This window comes from Belonocnema kinseyi, chromosome 7 (genome assembly GCF_010883055.1).
Source record: "Belonocnema kinseyi isolate 2016_QV_RU_SX_M_011 chromosome 7, B_treatae_v1, whole genome shotgun sequence".
NCBI lineage: Eukaryota > Metazoa > Arthropoda > Insecta > Hymenoptera > Cynipidae > Belonocnema > Belonocnema kinseyi.
The window spans coordinates 86,415,697-86,442,959 of NC_046663.1; the positions used below are offsets into that span (position 1 = coordinate 86,415,697).

Below are 27,263 nucleotides of genomic sequence, written 5' to 3' on the forward strand. Positions count from 1 at the left end.
CATTTCCCAGATTTTGAAGGCAAAATATTTCTTATCCTAGGAAAAAAGCCGGGGGAATCTAACACTGAAAAAATCGATACTATTTCCTAAGCGCTATGCAAACTAATCAAATTTTGCTAAATTAAAACATTTTTGAATTAACCCACAAAAAAGTGTGTGGGGACGTCCGTTAGCATGTTCGCTATCATTTCCCAAATTGTTAAGACAAAATATTTATTATTCTAGAAAAAAGCCGGGGGAATCTAAAACTGGTAAAATCAACAATTTTCTAAGTATCACATGCCCTTAAGTACAATTATTAACACATTTTAAAATCCTACATATTTACGAATTGTTCAGTAACCATGACTCCATTTAAGCACTTTTTCAATTAATTCTTTATACATGCCAGAAATATATCTATTTTCCGTAGATTTGTGATATTGGCTTTTACGAAACCCTCTTTTGACATTTTTTTAGCAATATTCTTTGGCATATATTTTCAATGCACACATAACCAAAACAAAACATCGGCACAGAAAAGAATATTTGAGAATCAATGACACATGAGCTGTGATGGGTGGAAAATCCGACCCCTTTGACGTCAAAGGGGCCCTCCAATCGGCATCGCGATAGAAAATTCATATTTCAACATTAAATTTAAAATATTAAACAATATGTAAAAAATACTTAATGGGCGTTTTCAAAATTAGAATTTTATATACTATAAGATCCATTTATTGGAAAAATGATATCTGACTTTGGAAACAACCCTATTGCTTAATGTGAAATAATTTTTATCGCATTTTTTAAACAAAAATACATGTTATCGCCTTTTTTTACTAAAATTAAACACCAAGAACAATGGCTTAACAATATATTAATATTTGAAAGGATCTATTTCAAATCAGGCAAAGTAATATGTGGTTTTTAGAATTGTTGGGTAAGTTACAATTTTTGAGTAACTAGTTACAGTTACTAGATAAAGTAACTTAAAGTTACATAAAAAGTTACTTTTTTCACTTCCTTGATTTTATAATCCAAAAATCAAAATACATAACTAAGATTATAAGGGATAAAAAATTAATTTAAAACGAAATAGGCATTTGTTAAAGTAAATGAAAAATACATTATATATTTTGGCAAGTCAACAACAATATATATTTATAATAAAATTCAAATTAATAGACATGTCACTCAGAATATCCTACGGTATCAGATTCTGAACTGGTTTTGTGTTTCCACAATGTTCAACAGGATCACCAGAATGAATTGTTTCGTTGGTATTATTTTTAGCAGGCAATAAAAATGATTTTTCATATTGAATTTCAAATTAAAATCACGAGTCACGCATTTAATCTTAGCAATTCTATTTCCCCAGTTCACGGCACTCTGCAAACCGTAACTTTCGACTGATAAAGTAGTTGAAAAATACTGAAATCTTTTAAATTTCGGACAATGAACCTTTCGCATGATACAATTTGAAACGCTTTACATTCCTAACACTTTTCAGGGAAAATATTGCATTTTTAATAAAATAGCTGACTTTTTAGCAAACTAGTTGAATTTTCTACCTAAAAATAAATGAAACTAAAATAAAATAATTAAATTTTTTCAACTAAAAGTATGAATATTCAACTAAACAACTGAATTTTTAATAAAGTAGTACAAGTTTAAACCAAGGAGTTAAATTTTCAACCAAAATAGATGAATTCTCAGCGAGAAATATATACCTAATAGTTGATATTACTTTAACCAAAAAAGATTTCCATTTGAAATCAAACAGATGAATTCTACCTAAAAAAGCGAATTTTCAACAAAATAGCTAAATCCTCAACCAAACCAGATTAATTTTCTACAAAAAGAGTTGAATGTTAAAAATGATGAAACAGTTCAACTTTCTTCCAAAATAGATAATTTTTTATCAAAGTATATGAACTTTCAACCAAGTAGTTGCAATTTCAAATAAAATAGATGAATTCGCAAAGAAAAACATAATAGTTTATATTATTTCAAATAAAGAGGTTTTAATTTGAGATGAATCACAGTTATATTCAACTAAATAAGATGAATTTTCAACAAAATCAGTGAATCCTCCGATTAAAAGGGATTAATTTTCTTTGTTTAATTAAATCTTCGTCTCTAACTAAATATTTAATTTTCTACCTAAAACTGACGAGCCATACAGCCTTCTTAATAGGAAATATACAGAAAACACAAAGTAACTTCAAAACAAATAAAAGTTCCACGTTACCACAAAAATAGTTACTAAGTTACGTTACAAGTTACTTTGAAAAATAGTAACGAAGTTATCTTAAAAGTTAAAAATAACGTAACTTTTCAGTAATTCACTTTTTTGTATAAAGTTACTACCCAACTCTGGTTTCTAGACAAAATTAGGCAAAACGAATTTTTACCATTTAAGAAAACAATTTATAGATATTTAAATTATTTAAATGTTGATGTTGGTTTATAAATTGTTTTTCTCGAAACATCCATATTTTAAAAATAAAATTATCTAATCAATTTTTTTTTGGTTCTCGTGAGGTTTACTGTTTTCTCTATCCAGGGTGAACCCAAAACTACGTTTTTTGAATTCCCTGATTAATCCCTGCTCATTCAAATTTAAAGAACAGAATCATCATAAATGGAAAATAAACATTTAAAAAAAATTAATTTATTATTTTTGAAAGTTATTTAAAGTGCATCTTAGGCAGCCAAAAAAAATTTCAAACAAAAATAGCTTGGCCTGCTTAAAACCTACAGAATGTCTTCTTCACATAACCACATTCTTTTATTAATAAATAAAATAAAAAATGGATTTATCCGAAAAATCAACCGTCCATCTTTACAATATTCAGCCGAAAAGATAAAATTGAATTTAATAGAAAATCTAACTTTCTCTATTTTAACCAATATTTCGAAAAAACAGCGCTTATTTAGAGGAGACATTTTCGAAGTTTTATACAAGCAAAATCATTTTTTTGGTCACGAGTATTCTTTTCTCGAAAAATTGTATTTTCCCCATGAATGATACAAAATATCATGAATAAATTTAAAAGTTTGATTTTTTGATAAAAAGTTCTCGTGGCTACAAAAATGTTTAGGGTTTGCATAAAACTTCCAGGATTCCTTCGTTATAGAAGCAAAAATTTATCAAATAAATAGCAAGATGTTTTAAGAAAGAACTGGTGTTTTTTTTTAGACAATATTCTAAATTGAAACACTCAGAATTTCTATAGTGAAAGCTTTTTTGTGCAATTTTCAAAGTAAACGGGATTATAGGTTTTTAACTCAATGAAACATTATAAATATTTCGGTAATCTTTCGGATTTTCATGGACATACCAAATTCTCAGTCATTCCCCGCGTTCTCGGTCAGAGCATAAAAAATCTTATTTTCCTGTATGATGTATGAAAACAATTCTTTTTTCCCAACAGTCACAAAGAATCGTCAGAAAAGTGAATACAATGAAAAAGTATAGAGATGTTTAAAAAAAACTGCGACAATTAAGAAACAGCCCTTTGTGAACAAAGACTACATTTTCGAGCTTCTTACAGTTTATGATATAACTAATAATTAACCAACTACTATATAGCGTACCTTCATATGGGTTTGGAAATTAGTTTGTTTTCGGCAATCTCATTATCTAAAATGGTCTACTTTCCGTCAATTATCTATATATTTTTCAAACCCCCTAATGTGGAATCAAATTTACTTATATAGACTCTGAGGCTTATATATTAAAAAACGTAAATAATTGATTAGATGATACAAAGCTGAGTAATACATAAACTGTAACGAATAATCCCAATTCAAAGGACAAAAGGCTTTAATTTCCAAAAAAATCCGATGCTAAACTGGTAGCTAGATGCATCGAAATTGGCCAGATTAATTTGGAAATGCGTTTAATGTTTGCAATAAGACACTAAATCGATCATCAAATCATCAAACGCTAACTAATATGAAGATTGTATTAAATTACTTCAATCTTACTCCTGATAACACTTCATTGAAATAAAGTAAATAAAAATGTCGGTTTATCAGTGAATTCATTAATGTGCAAACACGTTCATCTCTCTTTCCAATTTATTCAAATCATTGAAAGGTTCGTCTTTTGATAATAAGATAACTTTTGTTTTCAGGAAATCGCATTTATCACAGTGAAGGCGCGTAATCGATTAATGAAATCAAGTTTGACTCGCTAAAGTTCGTGACATGGCCACATATGGCCACAATATCATGAATTTTTCTTCCCCTTTTCTGAACAGTATTTTCTAATTCAAGCAATTATTTATTCAAACACTGTCTTTCTCTTTAGAAATTCCCCATTTTTTATGGTGTTATCGGGCATTAAAAATTTGATACAATACTTCACATTTGCATATTTATTTTAATATGCAATTGCATTATGAAAATTGATTAGGGGTACCAATATATTTTATTTTTTAATTATTATTCAATCTTAAAACAAAATAATTAAAAAGAAAATTATCATTACAAACCATCTTTAAGCTGCGAACAGAATGTATTAGCTGCGAACAAAAATAACGTACTTCACACTGCAAACACTTGTCCATTATTATTATATATTTAGTTTTCAATCCTTTTCCATTCTTTTGATGTGTTTGGAATGCCTTTAAACTCTTTCAAAGCCTTTTGCATTTTTTAAGTTCCTTGAGATCAACTGAGTTCCTCCGAATTCCCAGATATACCTGAATTCATGTTACTGGTCTGAATTAACTGAACTTTCTTCATTCCTTGCATTCATGAAATTTCCTAAATTCTTAGAACATTCTTTAGAAAATTCTTAGGACTTAAAAATTTTCGAAGAATTCAGAAGAATTGCAGGAATTCAAGAAATTCTATGAATCCAGAAGATTTTTAGGAGCATTTAGGAAATTCAAGGACTTTAGAGAATTCAGAATATCTAAGAAATTCAGGGGATTTAGAGAATTCATGGAATTTCAGAAATTCAGAATATTTAATCAATTCTGAGAATTTAAAGGATTCACAATATTCAAAAGTTTCAAGGAATTTAGAGAAATCAAACACCTCAGAAAATTAAAGGAATTTCACGAATTCAGAGAATACAAGGAATTTAGAATATTAAACAATTTCGGATATTCAAGGAATTTAGAGAATTCAAGCAATTCCAAATATTCAAGGATTTTAGGAAATGTTAAGAATTCAAAGATTTCAGATCATTTAAGGAATTCAGTGAATTTAAGAAAATCTGAGGTTTAAAGCAATTCGGAGAATTGAAGAAATTCTTAGATTGTCACGCATCCAGAGAGTGCAAGGAATTTAAGGATTTCATTGAATTTAATAATTTCAGCTGCTCAAATTGTATTGCTCTACTTATAAAACTCTTAATTAAAAAAAAAAATTAAAATGTTTCAGTTGAAGTTTGAAAATCTGATATTTCAGTTTGAAAAGCTTTAAATTTGATATTGTACCATTTATTAGAAATTAAAATTCAAAAACTGTAAACTTGAAGTATTCTAAATTCGAAAACGGACCATTTTTAAGTTGTAAAATTGACTCATTTTCAGTTTTAAATGATAGATAATAAAATTATTTACATTGGTAAGCTAAGAATGCAAATTTCTCCATTTTTATAGCATCCAAGGCTTTATGTGTTGTACAATTTCAAGTATTTCACATTTACAGGTTATTTAATATCAAAAACTTGGAACTCAAAACCATTCAATTATGAAAAAATTTTAATCTTAAAATTTTAAACTTTAAATTTTTTCAAGTAATTTTAAGAATTTTAAGATTTTACTAATTTTTAGTAAATTATAGAATTCAAGAAATTTACCGAATTTGAGGAATTCACAGAATTTAAGACATTTTTACGCATCTAGAGAGTGCAAGGAATTAAAAATATTAAAGAAATTCTGAGACTCCGAATATTCAAGCTATTCTAAGAATTATTGGTTTATCAAAGAATTCAGAGAATTTCAGGGGTTTCAGAGAGTTTAGGAAATTCAAAATATTCCAGAATTCTGAGATATCAAGGATTTCAGAGAATTCAAGGAACTCCAAAATTAAAAGGAATTCAAGAATACTCGAATATTTAATGATTTCAAGGAATTGAGAGAAAGTAAGGATTTTAGAGAATTCACAGATTTCCAGGAAATCAGGGAATTTGCCAAATTTGTATTGCTTTTAATATAAATCACTCACTTTGAAAAAATGTGATTGCAATTTTTTATTTCAAGTTTTGAAAGCTGAGAATTTTCAGTTTGAAATATTTTAAATTTTACCATTTTTCAGTTATTCGAATTCCAAAAATTTGAATTTAAAACGTTCCAAATTTAAAAATGTCCCGTCAATTTTTAGGTTGTAAATTGACCTTTTTCCAGTTTTAAATTCTAAATGTGAAATTATTTTAATTGGTAAGCCAAAAAACGTATTCCTTAATTGCAGGTTATTTAATGCCAAAGACTTTGAATTGGGACTTATTCAATTATTTAAAGTTTTTATTTAATTTTAAACATTTATTCAAAACTAAGGAAGTTTTATGTTGAAATTAATTATATAACTAATTCTGAGTTTAAATTTTATCAAACTATAAACTATAATTATTTTCAAACGACATAATTTTGATTGATTTACGAATGAAACCAAAACATTTGTAATGCTTCGATATATGCTTTTAATTCAAGATTCTTTAACTTTAAACAATTCCAGTTTTAAATAATATAATGCTGAAAGTTTGAAGCTGAAATCTGATTAACAAGATCATTTTTTTAAGTTACAGTTTTTAAAGATTTCAAAAGTAGTCATAAAACTTTTATAATATTTTTAATCATTTTAACTTTTTTACATAGTAAACTGAGAAGGTTAAAGACTTTACTCAAGCTCGAGATTAATAAATTATATTTGTAATAGATTAAAAAAATTTAATTATTTTTACTGAAACTAATATTAAAAGTCATAAAGCCAACCATCTGCCAACCAATTTCATGATACGAAGAAAATGTATTAGCTGCGAACAAAAACAACTTCATGCTACGAACACTAACTTGTCGATTATTATTATTATTAAAAAAACATTTCTGTGGCGAAATGTTGTCACAGGCTTATACTGCCCAATATGTCGAAGGCATTTTTGGTTAGAGTTGGATTTTTATTTGATCATTTTACACGGGGCTCTGCCGGTATATATCATCATTCACGGACGCATTTTCATAATGCAATCAAGTGATCTGATGAGAGCAGTCTGCCCAGACATATTGGGCAAAGCCTGGTTTTTACCCCATCATTGACGGACTGGGTTGCAGTCAAGTACACGATGGGGGGACCTACAGCTTAAGGTGGGTTCCGAACCACCAGAACCTCGGTAAAGGTACATTGAAAAATTTCCAGAGGTACCCGGCTCAGGGATCGAACCCCGGACCTCTGAGGTGAAGTCCAAGTGTCTAACCAACTGAGCCACCGAGGCTAATTATTATTATTATTATTATTATTTTATATATATATAGTATATATAAATCTGTAATAATTGTGAATGAATAAAAAAATGATCAGTTATTGTCCTCTATCTACGTATATGCCTACCAATTTTGTCTAATAATTCAGTGTAATATTTATGTTTGATTAACTGTCTTATATTTGTAGGTTTTATGCGTTATGTTTTAAAATATATTTTTCCAGAATGAATAATGAGGGTGGGTATTTATAGTGACGAAACTGGGCTTGCGTAAGGTTCGCGGCCGGTTGTGACGTAAATGAAGGAGGAAGTGAGGTAGAAAGTGCCAATCGGGGGTCGTGTCTCCATGGTAACAGACAGGTCGATTTTCTCGTCTCCAGCTTGCCCCCATGGAAATAGGAAGGAAACTAGAGTGCTCCAACTCGGCCCATAACCTTGACGCCCATCTTTAAAAACTAGCCACCCCTAGACTAGTGTTCAAGACAAGAAAGCGGTGCCTACACTTGGGCTTGGCCCCCGATTCGCATTTGTTTACAATATATTTCAATGGAAAACAAGTTCACATTAGGTGAAAAATCCCAAATATAGAGGCCGCTTTCTTGTTTTGCGCGGCAGTACAGGTCACGTTTTTCTACTCAAGGACTGTATTTAATTTACGTAACAGCACAAGGCGGGGATGGTCGAGAGATTTCGTTACAATCTATTACGATAGGCTGGGCAGGGGTGGGAGGGGGGGCTCAGTAATTCATGTACGTAATTTTTGAAATTTCGCAAATGAAACAAATAATTCGCGTAATTACAGAGAAATTAATATGAATTTAACTAGACAAGCTATATAGAAACCTAGTAACAGAAAAACAAAAACAAGTTTGAGCGCGCCTGGCTTGTATTTATATTTCTTTTTTTTGCACATGTTTCCTCTTGAAGATTACCTTTTAGTTATAAATTTTACTGTTTGAACACACAATAATTCCGTTGGAAATTCGTATTTTTGTTTTGAAAATTCAAGTATCTTCGTAAAAAATTTACCTCTTATATAAAGCTCATATTTTGACGTTGAAAAGTAAGACTGAAATATTTTTTTTGGATGAACATTCAAGAATTTGGTTACAAAGTCATCACTATTGATTAAAAATTCAACTGTTTTGTTAATAATTCTTCTTTTTGCGTTTAAGATTCAAGTATATTAGTAGAAAATTTACTTCTTAAATTAAAACTCATATTTTTTGGATGAAAGTTTAACTATTTTTTTTAAAGTTTAATTATTTTTTTGAAAACTGGTCTTTTTTATTTAAGAATTCAGTTGCGTGAGTAAAAAGTGGACTAATTTGTTGAAAATTATATAAATCTCTTTGATTGAAAATTTAACTAGTATGTTGAAAATGATTTTTTTTTTGCTGAAAATTTATCTTTTCTGGTAGAAAATTCCATTTTTGTTTAGAAAATTCGTCTTTTGGCATGAAGGTTGAACAATTTAGGCGACATCTTTTTCCTTTCGCCACTGAAAAAACTTTATTTGTTGAAAATTCTTTTTTGGTTTTTAAAATTCATTTTTTAATGAAATTGTATACTTTTTTGTTGTGCTTTCTTTTATGGTAGAAAAGTAATGCTTTTTTCAGAAGAATTTTAATTTGTATCTTAAATATTGTTTTATTCCGTTTATGAAAGACACTATGTAAAAATATTACAAAATTAAAAAGCGGGTACCTGAATCTTCATGGTCAGGGAAAATGACAAATTGTTCAAGGAGAAATCAGGGAATGTTGAAAATGAATTTTTCACGTTGCAAAACATGTATTATCTTAAATAATAAAAGTTTGTATTAGTTTCAAGTTCCACATCTTATTATTTCTGAAAAACATCATTCATGTGCAGTAAGAGGGGGGGGGGCATATTTTAATACTGTTCCTTACAGGGGGAGGGTGGGTCTTCAAGATATTCTATAATCCGTTCCATAATTTAAGTACGGCCCCTTATCTTCATGTATTATGTTCTAAAGAGTACATTTTATTCTTAAAAGAATGAAACTAACTCAGAAATTTCTATGCGGCCCTAATTCCATAAAAGTTTATATTTTTAAGCCTAGTTTAACTTTACTATATGTTGGAGATAGATTTAACTAATTTGAAAGAAACTCAAGATCTGGCTGAAAAGAACGGATTTCAATTCCTGCTCATTAATACACTAAATTTACATTATTAGCTGAGATTATTCAAGAATAGGCGGAAAATGTTTGAGATGCTCTTTTGCGTCACAAGTCTTTATTTAACTTCGTGGAGTCAACAACGATTAGGCTTTTTCAGACAACGTGATTTTTGTCGTCCAATTTCCTGAATCATTACGATGTGGAAGATGCCCCAACGGATTTTGATGTTCTAAAAACAATTCTGTTGTCCAAATCCTAAGCAAAATGTGAAAAATTGCTATTTTCAGCCATACTTGAAACAATGTAACACGAGAAAACAATTTTTTCTTAACACTGCTTACGCTATCATTTGTTATTCATTTTTACCATTCATTTCCACTTTCAATCATCCCGGACCGATTCTTTTTCTCCGAGATATGGCACATTAGCCATTTCAGTTTTGCACTGTAAAACTAGTAATGATTCAACATCTTGAATTTTGCAAATCTGAACTCAAATTCGGATTCAGTTAACTCAAAAACCTTTAGACACCAAACCCTTTATCAATCCACAGGCGCAGTTTTGTTCGCTTTCTTCGCCTTCTTTTTTAGCTTTTCAGTAAGAAACTGAAATGATTAATGTGCCATTTCTCAGAGAACAAGAATCAGTTCGAGTTGATTCAAAACGGATCGCTGCTCATGTTATATTGTTTCAAATATGTCTGGAAAATGACCTAGTCCTGTTTGTAGGTACAAAAAATTTTGTTGTCGGTATGTCTTATGAACAATTGGGTGCAATAACGATATATTTTCATTTTCAGAATATTTACATAAAATATTTTAAATAAAATAAACTAATATTTAACCAAATACTTGAATTTTCAACAAAGAAACATAAATTTACAACAAAAAAAGGAATAGTAAAATTATCAAACAAAGAAATTAATTTCGAATTAAAATGATGAATCTTCAAACAAAAAGACGAATTTTTAGGAAAGTTGTTCAATCCTCAATCAAATAATTGAATTATCAAGCAAAAAAGTGGAATTTTCGAAGAAACATATTTAAGTTTATATTTACACCAAAAAATATTATTATTTAATATAAAAATCAAATTAATTGAACCAAAAGATCAATTATAAATAAAATAGTTGAATCGTCAAACAAAAGAGACAAATCTTTAAACAAAAAAGAAATAATTTTCTACAAAGCATTTGAATTTTCAACAAAAAAGTTCATTTTTAACTATATAGATGCATTTTAACGAAAATAGGTGAATTTTCAACCCCCAAACAAACGAATTTTGAAAAAAATAGTGGAATTTAAAACCAAAAAGTCAATTTTCAACAACAACGATTTTTTTTAAATAGTTAAATTTTCTACACAAAAAAGGCAAACTTGTATCAAACAGAGGATCTTTCAACCAAAAAGAATTACCTTTTAACAAAATTTTAATTTTTTTAATAAAACAGTTAAATTTTAACCAAATACATCATCATCGTCATTTTTAATATTCCTATTATCAGGGTTTTCCATTTGCGTACAAAGGGTTATATCCCAGGGGGAAATGTCGGATATTAGCCAGAGTTCACGATCAGCGCAGTACCGCGTCAGTTGTAATACAGAATAAATACCAGTACTGGTTTTAGTACTGTGCCAACCATCGGCATAGTACTGGTTTACGACTGGTTCAGTACTGACTGTCATTACTGGTAGAATACTGAAGCAAGAGTTCCAACCAACGGTTGGCGCCATACTGGTTTACAACTGGCCCAGTACTGACCATCGCCACCGATGAAATACCGACACAGGAGTTCCGCCAACGGTTGGCGTGATACTGACATACGACTGGCGTAGTACTGATACGTATTACTGGTCAAATACTGACACAAGAGTTCCACCAACGGTCGGCATCATTCTGGTCTGCTACTGGATAAGGAGTAATATGCATTACTGGTGAAATACCGGTACCAGCGTTTCAGCACTGATTGGCGTACTAGTGGCCACATACCAACTTTAAGTTCTGACTAAAAACCGATATAAGAGTTCAGTCAGTGGTTGGCTTGATACTGGGTCTACTACTGGCGCAGTAATGATAAGTATTACTGGTTAAATACTGACACAAGAGTTCAACCCATGGTTGGCATCATAATGATGTACTACTGTATTGGCCTAGTACTGCAGATCAGTACAAAATTTAAATATCATTAGGGCATTTAGCCTTACCGCGCCAGTAACAACAGTGCATACTGGCCTAGTATTGTGAGTCAGTACAGAACTTAGTTATCATTAGGGGTTTCAGCAGTACCACGCCAGTACCAACGTTATTCACTGGTCCGGTACTACAAGTCAGTACATCCCAGGTGGAAATGTAGGTAGTGTGTCGGAGTACACAGTTCCGTCGATAAAAATTTTAAATGCTCATTAAACGTTATTATCAGAACTTTTAAAATGGTCTAAAACGCGAACAAATAAGATATTACACGAAGAAAAATTTTAGTCGATTTAATTATTTATTTAAAAATTATTTTATGTATATTTCCATTAACAGTTAGTTTATTTTATATCTATTTGATGTCGTATGATGATAAAAAGATTAACGAGAAAAAAAGAGTTGAAAAATTGTTGTTTTAACTTTTCTGAACTCTACCTTATGAGGATGGCTTTTTCATAGAGTTTCAACTAGTCGGTTTAGCGCAGTGGTTAGCACTCCTGACTACTAGGGGATAGATTTAGGAATATAGATGTAAAAATTTAATGTTTAAAAATTTAATATATGTACTCATTCTAAGCAGTGCCATTAACATGTATTGAAAAAAAACCCGCAGTCAATTATTATTTATTTTTTAAATACCTTTCTTGTTATAACTTTAGATTACAGAAATAGTGGGTGTTAAAATTAAACAAATAGTTTGAAAATTATATTTTTGTAATTATAAATAATGTTCGGACGATATGTAGTCGTATGATGATGAATGGATGGCCTTTAAAACAATCAAATAATTTTTTACCGCTTTTAAAATTAACCCCGGCATTTTCGTACGCCAGCAGTCTGTCAGTACTGTCCCAGTACTGGCAGTCAGTAATGTGCCAGTACTTACAGGCTAGTAGCGTCAAGCATTACAACCCAGCCAGTACTGGAACTCCGGCAGGCAGTACTGGGCAAGTACTGGGCCGTTGGTGTATTTCTACCTGGGATACCTACGTTTTCACTTGGAGCCTGCCCAGTACCTGCCCAGTACTAATCTGCAGTAGTGGCCCAGTGGTGAACTTCAGTGCTCGCCCAGTACTATAGGTTAGTAAATCACCCATGTTGCAGTATTGGTTGAGTCAGTACTGGCCCAGTAGTAACCGAGGGTACCGCACTAGTACCAAATGTAAGTACTAGCCCAGTACTGGATAAATACTGCAAGTCAGTACAGAACATTGTTATCATTAGGGGTTTTACCGGTATAAAGTCAGCAGTCCTGCCAGTATTCTAACAGTACCGCGCCAGTCCCGAACTCCGACCAGCGGTACTGGCGCGGTACTGTGCCGGTAGTAAATTTCCCCATGGGGTACTGTTATTGTACTGTTATTGTACTCAACCGCCCACTTAAACGGTGTAAATTTTAAATAGTTAAATTGAACTAATTGTTAGTGAAATTTTATTAAAGCCGAGTATTCCCTTCCGTCATATTTTTTAGGATATTAATTTTCTCTTCCGGCATATTTTATTGTAAAAGTAATTGAATTCTATAGCATTCTAAAGAATTCTAAATAATTCAAGGTTAATTTAATGAATTCCAAAGCATATAATCCTTCGATTCATGTGAACGAAATAAAATTAGGTACTCCTCTCTTCGGAAGAGGAATATATGCCAAAAGAGAACATTAAAACCCGGCAAAATATGCCAGAAGAAATATACTTGAATGTCGCCTCTTAAAAATGAATCGCTACCGATGAATACATAACGTTCTAATATTATCTATATATCTATGACAATTTTCCGTTTAATTTTCTGTCAAAAACTACCACCAAAACTACAACAAAATTTATATCTCAATCTATTGCAAATTATAAACCCAAAAACGTTTTTGTCCGTGCCTCAATTCATGATTTTGAACTGAATAAATTGAACTTTTTTAAAAGGTAATTTTTCAACATTTTATTTAAATTTTTTTTTTATTATTTCTGATTTCTACGATTTATTAATTTAAAGAGTGATATTTTTTACAGTTTAATAGCACATATTTCATTTTTAAAATGAGTTTTTCTCTGAGTGGAATTTACACGAACAGTACTTGAGTTTCTAATTTACATTTAACATTTATATTTACATGAATTAGAAAATTTAAATAATCTTCAAGATTATATTCCGAACAGTTATACTGACCAAATAAAGTCCAAATAAGATCAAATAAACACCTATGTATAACATGTGTATTTGTGGTTTTTTTTTAACTATCTGGTAAAGAGAAAGTCAATTCACCATTGCATCACTTATATATCTTTTTACCTAGGAAGACAGTATTGCATTAAAAAAATAAAGACAATTTCTTCACAACATTCTACTGGGCATTTTTTAAACAGAATATTTCCGAATCAATTAAAATCAATTAAAATTTTTATGTTTACTAAAATTAAAAATAAATAAATATATTTTCAACCAAAAACGGGGATTATTCCACAAAACAGTTAAATTTGCAACCAAATAATTGAATTATCAACAAAAAATATTAATTTTCTACTACAAAAGACAAATGCTCAACAATATCATACATTTTCAACCAAGCGGTTCAATTTTTAAACAAAAAGTTAAAATTTCTACAAAGAGAGACGAATTTTTAAACTACCCAGTGGGCACAAGCGTTAAAGAACATCTTTAGAACTGCTTAAAAACGTCCTAAGTCAGGTCATATAACGTCCCATAAACATACACTGTTCCAGAGACGTTTCAAAGACGTAATTAGAACATAAAACGTTTTAAGAACATTATTTGGCCTGACTTAGGACAGTTTTTAAAACGTTCGAATGACGTCTTTTGACTTGTACGCCCAAAAAACGTTTTTAATACGTTCCAATTACGTTCTAAAATATTGTGCCCACTGGGTAAAAAGACTAATTTTCGATTAAGAAATATTTTTCAGTTGTAAAGAAAAAATGTCATTGGAAATGTTATATTATCAAGCCAAAAGGAGTTTTCAACAATACAGTTAAATTTTCAAGCAAATAAATTAATTATCAACCGAAAAGATTAATTTTATAATAAAAAAAGAGATATTCGACAAAATACATATACTTTTAACCATATATTAGAATTTCTTATCAAAACAATCAGTTTTATCCAAATTTCTACCAGATACTTGGGTTTTTGAATAAAAAAGATTAATTTTTTACTAAAAATTAATTTCTAAGTTTAAAAAATCCATTTTTTATATAACAGTTGAATTTTCTACCTACGCGTAGGATTTTTAACAGTAAATATCAATTTGCAACCAGATAGCTGAATTTTCAACCAAACAGTTCAATTTTCATTTTAAAAAAACAAACTAATTTTAAATTAAAAACAGAATTTCCAACATAATTAAAAAATGGCGAGTTTTATAGAAAAATTGTTTAAAGATTTTGCACGAAGTTTGACTATTTTTCCAGTATTTTGCGCCATTTGTTTCAAAATTTCATTTTTTGATTTTTTCATAGTATTTACGATAAATGAAACCGAAATTTCAAGCCCTGTCAAAAAATCGTCTGGAGAAATTTGTTAGTACTTTTCAAGAGCTATATTTCCTCTTTAAAACTTTTTCTTATTCTTTTGCGTCGTTTGGATTAAACTTTGACATTTTTATTTTTTTATAGTATTTTCGATAAATAAAACCAAAATATCAAATTTTATCAAAAAATGGTCGAGAGAAAAGCCATAGGCCTTTTAGAAAGATATAATTCTTCCTTTGAATTTTTTTGCGCATCTTTCGTCGTTTAGCTTGATATAAGAATTTTAAATTTATTTTCGATGCATAAAACCAAAAATACTAGTTCAATAGAAAAATGATATTTTTTCGATATTTTAAAAAGATTCTATTCTTTTTTCAAACCTTTTTCACGTATCTATCTTTCTTTGACGTAAAATTGGAATATTCGATTTATGGATAGCATTTTCGAAAGATAAAAACATAGCCGTTGGTCAAGGAATGCTGGTTAACAAACTCGTTCTTTATTTTATAACCAAAAAAAGTGTGCCAAAGTTCGTTTTGATTTTTTCATTTTTTTTAAAGTTATCGTGTTTACGGGCGGACATATATACAGACAAACGTCATCGAAAAAAGTGACCAATGAGCCAATTATAAGCCAACGGTTTTGAACAGCGAATCCGCCCCTGTCTGGTGCTATCCTGTCGACTGTCATTGAACTTTGCAGCAAAGTAGTAGTGGCCAGGAAATGGTCAGCCAGTACACAGTACTTGTCCACAGTAGTTAAGATGCCTATTGGTCCGACACGAGCACTTAATTATCGACAACAAAAGAGTGAATAAACTTCATCGTAACTACTCCAATCAGAAGGACCGAAATTATTCAAAAGAATCTTTAAATATATATTTTACTTTGAAGATTTACGAAACACAAACCAAACCTTTTCTGAATATTGAAACGATTTTTTGTTTAATTTCTAAATACTCCTTTATATGTTATTCCACTTTTGCGAAAATTATTTCAAATAGTTAAAAAAATATCGTTAAGAAATCAAACAATTATTAGATTTCTTAAACCCAAATTATTTCAGAAAATTCAAACGTGACTTCTGTTATTGTATCTTCAGTGAAATTATGTCGCAGATTTTCAGTGAAATTCCACTGATTAAAATTTACGAACAGATTAATCGATTTCACCAAAAATCAATACTAATTATCTTGAATGTATATAGCCACTTTAGGTGATAGGTTGTTAAATGCCAACGAGCATACCTAAATGTCGGGAAATGATGGATTAGCTTGAATGACGGGGTCAACCTCGCTGAAAATTATAACTTTTCTCTAGAGTTCCATAATGCCGTGATGAATTAAGTTCAAAAGCATCACAAGTTAAATTACTCTTATTCCTGTCAGTATTCGCTAAACACTAGCCACTGTCATTGTCACTTAGCATTTATTAATAAATTGCAACCAGGGACGTAACTTCTCCGCACACCGAAAATTTGTAACAAATGATATATTTTTGATTCAATTTCAAATCATTCATGAAAATAAGATTCAAAACTTTTGTAATTAAAGAAGAGAGGAAACATTATAATTTGTCAACATTGCAAAATCGACAATGTAAAAACTAGGAAAGAGAAGTGACAACAGTGAGAACAAAGTTTGTTTAATTTAAGTAAAATGTTAATAAATTCGTTATATCCGAACATAAGTTTTATTTAAATAGAAAAAAAATTTATTCAAACATGTTTTGTTTAAGTATTATTTGAATACGGCAGAATTGTTCAAAACCTTGAGACGCATTTGCAAGATTCTTGCTGGCAGTACAAAATTCCGTATCTTGATGGCAAGAGATAGAAAGCATAAATCACAAGAGATCGTGAATTCTGAATGTCTTGCATCGATTTAAGAAACAAGTATACATGCATTCAAGATTCAAGAAAAAATCAAAAACTGAATAAAAAGTTTATATATGCCATAAAATCATGCTCGGCAAATTATTTCTGAATTAAATAAGAAGAAAATAAGAATATCGCCTAGAAAAATAGAGAAGAAGATTAAATAAAGGTAAAAAACGATTTTTCGATAGTCCACGTTGAATAACATAGGTGTCAAAGAGAAAACTCAGTTTTCACCGACCTTGGGCGAAGAGTGCTATAGATAATTTTTTCTTATCGCTGAGAATGTTTGTTTTTAAATGTGATTCCAGCAGACATCGATTATAATCACGCGTGTTACACTCGGAAGCCTGGAGACTCGACAAGATTGTTTCACTTGAATAAATATATGAATTTTTAAATAAAATACCTAAAGATGAAAAATGAAAATTAGAGAGTGAATTAGGGTCAAGTCTCATGTAACTTGATAGTCACCTCTCCATTGTCACTACTGTACAGTGCCACTACAGTTTACAGGGTAAGAGTTCTCAGCCAACTAAAATTCAAGAGAAGATTTATTCAGTACAATCGTGCATGGTGCTGTGCATGTGCATCCTAACTGAAGCGGATTGGCTTCGAAATATTGGCCACTATATCTCACTATTAACTAAAAAAAAAAAAAACTATTAAATTTGAATTGAGATTAACACGAAAATTGTTCAAGGAAAAAAACAGCGATCAGGAAGAAAATTTTTTTTAAACGTAAGCTTTTCTTTTTTCTAGATAAATAAGCATGTTAACAGATTTTCAAGCATAAATTTTCTTCCTGATCGTTGGAAAAAACGTCGCAATTAGACTGAGGGTTTTCCCCAATCCGCCACCAGTTTCCGAATAAGGCCTGATTGATCCACCCCTAGAGTAAACGCGAATCCTGCGTAGGGTCATCAATAAAGTTTTCTACAAAGGCTCAAAAAAACTCCCAGCACGATAAAAAAATGTAAGTTAAACGTTTGATAAGAGGGAATTTAAAGATTGTAAAAATATTCCTAAATCTTAATCGCCTTCATTGAAGATGATAACAAGTGTCAACATGGGCTACTGATTACAATATTATCTTCTTAAAAAAAGATATCGAATACGTCAATGGATAAAGGCGAACTAAAGAATCACAGGAACATGTCATCAAACAAACGATACTTACTCCATTTAACGTTCAGACCACAAAATATATTTTTTTTAGATTAAATATGACTAATAAAGGAGAAAATTAAAATAATTGAGACAATAAAGTTAAAGCGTGAAAATTAAATTAAATATGAAAACAGAAATGATTTTTTATATTTACAAAGTACATGACATTTTTATGAATGAAAAATTAACGAATGACTGAAAAATATTCCTTTTTAACTCGAAAAATTGAAAAAAAGAATTGATTACTACGAAATAAACATTGGCGAACCAGGGCGTTTTCTCATTGATCCGCAGACGCGATGTTACAAATAGGGGAGGATCAAAAGGTATTTTGATACAGAAAATAGAAAGAATACAAACAATTATTTCAAGTAAAGAACTCACCACAGCAAGATAAAAAATGCCGGCAGATTGCTGAATCCTCGTTTGCACGAAGGGTTATGAATTCGCTTTAATAATTTGAAAGCGATTAGTTAGAGCTCATAAGAAACCGCGCGTCGTTCAAGTTTGAACAGCAGGAAACGACACTTTTGTAAATTAAGCACTGACCGCTTTTCGAAAAGGTGTTTTTTTATCGCGTAACTTTTTGAAGAAAATTGAGACTATTTTTAGGGATGAAATTGAAACGACATCAGCCCCAGAGGAGTACACAGTGCGGACTAAAGTTGAAGAATTCATCCGTGAAAACACCTGACCGAGGGCGCATGCCACACATTTGAAGTCTTGCGCACTATACTCCGCTGTACAGTAGACGGCTGATTTATTATCCTCGAAATCATCATAAGCCTTGCTTGATAACGAGCAAGGGGACTTGCCATGTGTCTCTTTAGATAAATTTATATGCAAAAAGTATTTTAAAAAACAAAAGTTTCAGTTTACGAAAAAGAAATAATATTGAATCAAGAAAATATCTTTGCGAATACAGACGAATACGATATTTTCTTGATTTAAGAGAATATATCTTGTGCCAAGAAAATGTATTGAACTGAAGTAACTACATTTTGTTAATTCAAGTACATTTTCTTAAATCATGAATATATTGTATTGTCCATATTCTTAGCGATATTTTATTGATTCAATGCTGATATATGCATGCATTAATACTTTATTTTAAATATCATAAATTTTGAAATCGGAAACTTTGATTCAAGTCGTTAATGATCATTTACAGTCATAAATTGGAATTAACATAGTTTTTAATTTTACTTTTAAGACTATTCTCAAAGCACATGCGGCTTCGACGATTACACTCTCATTGCAACATTCGCTTTCATTTACTAAAAATCATAACTTATGGCTCATATTTAATAGAGAAACATTTTTTCCCGACACCAAAAACTAACATCATATATGATTACAACTCATGGCTCTCTTAAATAAATTTCACAATTTTGAAAATTATTGAAATTTTTTTAATTTTAGTTAAATCGAACAATGTAATTAGGATATTTTCTTAATATACGTGATATATATAATATGTAGCTTAATCTGTTAGAATTTTTTTATTGTTAAAAATGTTGATAATCATATTAATTTTGTAATTTTTATCGAATCAAAAAGTGCCAATAAGATAATTTATAAGCCTTTTTATCATCTGCGAGAACCATTGACCGAAAATTCCAAAACTCTTGAAAAAAATTTGATTTGAAATTTGAAAATGCTCTAAAATTTTTAATTTTGGTTAGATTAATCCGGTTGACGAACTTGGCATTCATTTTGGGACTTTCAAAAAGTATATCAAAGGCTGATTCAATTCACAAAATCGTTCAAATATAAGCGTGAATACAACACTCAGGTGACAAATACGTTCAAAATTTTATGATTTTTGGAATTTGCGTGTGTCAAAATGTAAAGATCAGTCAAAAATTAGAGATAAAAAATTACACGATTCCATTTCACTAGAGAATAAGAACGTAAAAATGTGTAGTCAGTCGAAAAAAGATATTCAAAATTATTTCACTATTTTTTTTTATATATCCCATAACAGGACAAAAACTAATAAATTTCTGCTTTTAATATTCGTTAGATAATTCCAAAATCTTAGTTTTATTACAAGATTTATTGATTTTTTATATAAGCGTATCTAGAATAACAAGACGGGAATTATTTTTATTTACATTTCTTTGTCCGATAATTAGTTTTAATAATAAAAATAAAAAAACTGAAATATTTTTAAATAAAATGATTACAAGACTAATTATCATTAAGATGTACAGCTCTTATCTCTAATTAGGAGTGGCTCGAATTCAGTAGCTCGACCAATGCTCGAAAACGCTAAGAGTTGGTCCCAGGGTCTCAATAAATGCAAATTTTCAAATTAGAAATTTTTTAAATATAGGACTTAATAGAATAACTAGATAGAAATTTCTGTATTTAATTTGTTTGTCCGGTGATTAATGTTAATAATAAAAATAAAAAACTTAAAAACAATTTCCCGACAATGAATAAGTGATTATAACAAAAATCATCATAACTCGGTCAAATATTATTGAAAATGTTTGAAATTTATTACACACTCAAAGTATACTCTAGAAATGTCTACAAATGATGAATAAGTTGGAAATTACCTTTTGTATAATGATGTTTAACTGCAAATGAAAGCTGCTCGATAAAAACGTTTTTCTAGTTTCGATGAAAAAAAGTATTGAGAGAACTTCAAATTTGAAAAAACTTTCAACGAGAAAGTTGCTCTACGTAGATAAAAAAAGATTTCTGGAAAGTTTTAGATTATTTTACAAAGTACATATTTTCTACAATTTGTAATGAATCTATCTAAATCTTTCCAGAAACCTTCTTTCAACGATATATAAAAAGTTTTTCGCTGGAAGATGTTTCGAATTTGAAATTCCCTTGATGTAGACATCCCTAGACCCTAGAGTATACTATGTATGTGTACAAAATTTCAAACAGTTTCAATAATATTTAGTTGAATTATGACGATTCATGTTTTTTTATTAAAACTATTCACCGGAAAAAAGTTTTAATAGAAAAAAGTTCCGTCTTGTTACTCTATATTAAAAAAAAAATTGCAAATTTGAAGATTTCCATTCAGTGAGACCCAGGGGCTTATTCCTTTAGCGCTATTGAATCATAAAAATATTTCAATTTTTTAAATTAATGTTTAGAGTACAGCTTTTATTAAAAATTGTACGATTATTTTATACCAAACTTGACCCACGGATAGAATCTAGGACAAAAAATGTTATAAGCTTTTTTCCTATTGTAAAAAAACTTAAATTCAATATTATACAAATTAAGGCACTTGAACAACAGCCGAAAAGGCAGGTGTTTCCATATAGCTTCAAACGCTTACTTTTGACAATCATAAATTAAATTTGATTTTTCAAAATATACGGTTGGAAATGACGCTTACATTTTCGGGGACCTAGTTATCAATAATGTTTGTTTTTTTATTTTACGTAATGTGAAAAAAGCTTATTCTTCAATTTAAATTTGGTTTGAATTGAAGCATTAAAAAATATTTTTCTCTAATTATCAGGAAGTAATCCTATTTTAGTAAATTAGGTTTTAACAGTTTGAAGGTGTAAAAATTTGAAGCATTCTATCTTTGATGAAGATCTCGTAAAAATAATGAAAAAAATTGTTTTTAAATATGCTTAATAATATTACCCTTAAAATTGAGTAGCCTTAAATGCAACCAAAATTTGTCTGAAGTTAAGACGTCGTCAGTATTTTAATGCTAAAATAGTCTTCATTGAGAAAAACTTTACTTAAAATCAGATCAATTTTAAATAAGTTTATATAGATTTGACTGAATTTAAATCCAGAAATTTTAGTATAAAAGAATTGTAAGCATTATTTTTAATGTGTTGGAAAAGTTAATAAATAAAAAGCTTCTTATAACAAATATATTCTCAAAAAAAAAAGAAATTGGTTCAAATATTTCGTATCGGAATTAACTTTTGTTATTTCTGGTTAATAGAACAGAAATATTAAAACTAAAATAATAACCAAATTAATCAGAATAAAAGTTAATAGTTTCTGCTAAAGTGAAACTGCAGTTACAACTTTTTAATTTTTACGAATTAGTCTAAAATAGTTCAATTAAAAATACTATGAATATATAAAACTACAAGTTTGGATATTGAAGCTATTTTGCAAGGAGAAAATTTCCAAAATGAATGTTTCTTAATTTAAGTTTATTGATTGCGCAAAAATAAAATTATATTTACGTCCTTTTCTTTCTGAAATGGAATTTCCTACTCTGTGAATCTTGACTTATTCCAATCATCCTCCTGAAGTTGTTTGTTCCTTAAATATAAGTTTTCCACAAGCCTGGCAGCCTAGAATTTCATCAACAATTTTGTATTAAAGTCTTTATCAGTAATTTTATATCTTAAAGATTATTTCTCGGAAATCATATCAAGTACATAATAAGCTTTTTTTAAATTGTTCTATATTCAATTAAATTATTATTTTCCTGAAATCACCAAATAAGTTCTCGTCTAAAGAAGCTAATTAAATCATATTTATACATTATAAACACACATACATGATAAAGAATATTTTATGTATTATCATAAATTATAAACCTCTCAAGAAACAAGATCTCACAATCTCAGAAGAACCACTAAACAAATTATATGCATAACGAAAACATAAATAATTTAATAACAAATTTCTTTCGAATTTAGAATTATCTAAGAGTAAAAAAATATGAAATGTTGTTAAAAAAATATTTCCAGTACCTGGTTGAAAAGTGATTTCAGCTATCATTACTTAAACAAGCTTCTAATATCATCAGAATATTTACAAATACAATATTCTAAAACCATTAATTGTAACAAATTTTTTTTTGTCCTCTACTGCTCAGCCCTTTCGAAACGATTCTATTAATAGTCTATAATAGACTAATAGATTCTATAACAGAAATTACGCTTTAGTTTCAAATATTTACGTATAATAAACGCGTCAATATCTTAAACGAAAACGCAGTTTGTTACCCTATAAGTCCCTGCTAAAATCAATGTCTAATGAAAAGCGTGCAATTCTCGTCAACTAATTATAATTTCAAATTTAATATTTTAATTTTTTCAAACTAGAATTGTTGGAGAGATTATTTATCATAATAAAAATGAAAAAGATTAACATTTAAATATAATTTTTGTACAAACTTATTTTTATCCGAATTTTTAATCGAGTTCATTCAATTGAAATTTGGTTATAAAATAGTGATGGATTCAGGATATGAAATTGATACTATTAGAAAATGTTTGCAATTTACTGTTTCTATTATATAAAATAACAGAAAAGTAATAACGAAAATTTTGTTTATGATTGATGAAAATTGATGCTTTAACTTGGGAATTAGTATATACATACATATTTTTTATAACATATAGACGATGAAACTGCTGCATTTTTTTGTCAAAAATACTAATTTTCGACAAAAAACAGAAACATGACCAATTATAGTTCAAATATTGTACATCTTCATTGAAATCTAATGCTTTTCTATTAACAATCTCAATTGTAGACAAAAAAGACTAAGGTATTATAAACTTGTTAAAAGATTCTAAATGCTATGAAAATTATGATTTCTGTTTTTAAAAAAAGTGTTTGTGACAAACGTTAATATAACCAGAATTTTTTAAACAATCGCAAATCTTTTCAAGCTATAACGCTATCATAACCTAAAATTGTCAAAAAAATGTTAATCTTCTTTAAAATATAATTTTGTTGATTAAACATATTAAATTTTCGACGAAAAACACTAACATAATTCAAAATTGTTAAAAGCTTCCAAATCTTGTTCAAATGATATAATTATTTTTGTTTTAAAATACCAATATTTCGTGTAAATCGCTAACATAACTTCAAATTGTTAAATATTTGAAAATCGTCTTTGGGATCCAATTCTTTTTTTAAAAATACCAATTTCCGACTTGCATAATACAATATTGTTAAAAACTGTAACTATTCTTCAAGTTACAATAAGTTATGTTTTAAAGTGCCAATTTTATTGTAAAAGTCCATTACGTTAAGTTAATGTAAACAAAAATTATTAAAATATGATGGTCTTTTAAAATATGATTTTTTGTTTAAAAAATATAAGTTTACTGTTTTAAAAAGTTAGTATAACCTGCCAAAGCTGTTAATAATTACAAGTCTTGTTCAAAGCTACAATAATTTTAGTTTTAAAATACCAATCTTTGGCGTAAAACGCTAACCTAACCAAAAATTGTATAAATGTTGTGAATCGTCTTAAAAATCTATTTTTTTAATTAGAATATCAGTTTCCAGCAAATAGACTAACATGATCCAAAATTATTATAGAATCTAAATATTGGTCAAATTATAATGATTTTTGTTTTAAAATAGGTACCATATCTACCATATTTTGGCGTATAATGCTATAACGTAACCTAAAATTGTTAAAAATATGAACCTTTCAAATATAATTATTTTTGTTTAAAAATGTCTATTACCGGTGAAAAGAATGCTTTCTTAGACTTCCACTTAATTATAATTAAAAATAATATCTTCGCCCTCTGAATAATATTACCAAAATTTTTTGACTTTCAACTTTCTGATCTTTCAAATCTATAAAATACGAGAAATTTATTCGCTAATATGTTGAAATGTATTCTTTAACATGGTATAGTGTATAAACTTTATAATTTAGTTTAATTATTGCATGCGTGGTTTTTAAAATGTCGAAAAAGATATTTAATTCTGTTGATCAAGAATAACAATTTTGAGAATTAAAAAACGTATTTATACTAACACGTTTATTTTTCGGTCCTTTATATAATCTTACCCAGAAAACGTGAAAATGTCAGGTGATTTTTTTAAATTCCGGGTATTTTATTGAGCGTGCTCCATTAAAAAAAATTGAAATATAATAAAAGAATAACAATGATTTATTATTTGTAAAAGTAGCTTTATATTACTGTAATCAACTATTTTGTTGACAATTCATTTTTTTTCGTTTGAAATTGTTTTAACTGAAAATTTTACTGTTATATTATGGGTTTAAAATGATTCATTTTTGGTTAAAAATGTATGTACTTTGTTGAAAAGTCGTCCATTATTTATTAAAAACTAATCTTATTTGTTGGAAATTCAAAAAAAATTTTAGCCATTTTTCTCTCTGTTGACTGAAAATTCAACAATTGACAATTTAATTCATGTTGAAAAATCGTATTTTTTGCTAAATTCAACTTTTTATGATTAAAAATTAAAATCTTTTTTGGTTGATATATCAAATACTCCATTTTTCGTTCAGATTTCATCTTTTTTGGACAAAAATTTAATTACCTGATTCAAATCTTACGTCAAAAATTAATATTGTTGTTGAAGATTCATTATTTTAATTTAAAATCTATCTGTTTAGTTGAAAAATTACCTATTATGTTGAAATATCGCTTCTTTTTTTTGTTCAAAATTAATTTTTTCACTAAAAATTCAACTATATTCAATTTTTGGTTGAACTTTTTTTTAGTTGACAATTCGTGTTTTTTGTAGAAATGAATCTTCTTGATTGAAAATTCATTGTTTTTGAAAATAATTTAGATGCATTATTTCGTAATTTTAGATTCAAAATTAATCTCCTTGGTTGCTAAATGAGATATTTTCTTGTAAATTTGTTTTTGCTTTGGTTGAAAATTAATTTACTTTACTAAAAATTTGGCAATTTCAGTTGAAACTTTAACTATATTGTTGAAGTTTGTGTAGTTTAAAATTATTAATTTTTAAAACTTTTGGTTTAAAATTTAACACAGTTTTAATTGAAAATTTATCTTTTTTAGTTGGAAATCCGCGTATTTTTATCAATATTTCATCTTTTTTGTTAGAAGTTAACTGTCTTGGTTGAAAGTTCATCTTTTTTATTTAAAATGTGACTATATCAATTAAATATTCCATCATTATAATGCAAAATGCGTCCCTTTGATTGAACATTATTTTTTAATTGGAGAGTTGACTGTTTAATTATTGGTTGTTGTTTAACTTTGGTTGTCAATAATTTTTTTTTCACTGAAAATTTTGCTATTCAATTTTTAGTTGAATATTGATTTTTTCTAGTTAAAAATTCAACTATTCAATTGAAAATTTTTTTTTTACTTGATAATTCATGTCTTTTTGGTTATAAATTAAAACTACTTGGTTGAAAGTTAAACTCCTTTGTTAAAAGTGCATCTCTGGTTGAATATTTAACTATTTTGTTGAAAATTCGTTTGATTTTTAGTTGAAAATCAATTTTTTTATTAATAATATTATTATTCCATATTTGCTTTCAGTTGAAGAATTATTCCTTTATAAAACTTTAAAACAGTTTATTCAATAATCTGAATTTTCGCCGAACTTAAAAATAGATCTATAACCTTTTTATTTTAAGTTTCAAGGAAACAAAAACAGCTTTCTTTATATATCTGCTTAGTTGTAATTATAAAGAATCTCTTTAGCCTCGGAAAAAATTTCATCGGCGATATTTACGAATATTTAACTTTTCATCAAGTCTAGTGTATAAACGTTAGAGGTTAGTTTAAATATTTAAATTTGAAAATGTAGTTTTTAATTTCAATAAAGTTTCTGAAAAACTCATTTTCCGTAGCAATTCCTACTTGGATTCTATCTTATGCTTTTGCAATTGACACAATTAAATTTGTTATCTCAAATTGTTGGAGCTCTCAGTTTCATTGATTTACTAGTATTAATTTATTAAAATATTTAGATAACCTTACATTTCTCGTAAACCTGCGAAGTTCGCAGACCCTTTTTTTAAATGTCAAAAAAATTAAAACTTCATCCAATCCCGAACACGGGTTTCTCAACAACAATAGATTCAAATTGTTTCTGAGTAGTTTCGAGAATTAATAAAAAATGGCGCGATGCGCTTTTTTAATTAATATATATATATATATATAATTAAAAATTTGTCGTAAGGACAACCGCAGGATTTCGCCGGGAGCGGGTGCTAATCTGAAAAATTGCACCCGCTTCCAGCGAAATCGCGGT

The 27,263-nt window shown here is 28.7% G+C and overlaps 1 protein-coding gene across 3 annotated transcripts in view; it reads right to left on the reverse strand.

Moving 5' to 3' along the window:
• Positions 1–18,926, reverse strand: part of LOC117175943 — a 33,083-nt gene extending 14,157 nt beyond the window's left edge. For 2 of the 3 annotated variants that reach the window (XM_033365808.1, XM_033365806.1), the window contains exons 1-2: positions 18,669–18,926; positions 17,589–17,649 (exon numbers count right to left, since the gene is read on the reverse strand). The gene's annotated coding sequence lies outside the window, so the exon portion shown is untranslated. The remainder of the gene's footprint in view (positions 1–17,588; positions 17,650–18,668) is intronic. The other variant, XM_033365807.1, reaches the window with a different exon arrangement.
• Positions 18,927–27,263: the final 8,337 nt, after the last annotated feature.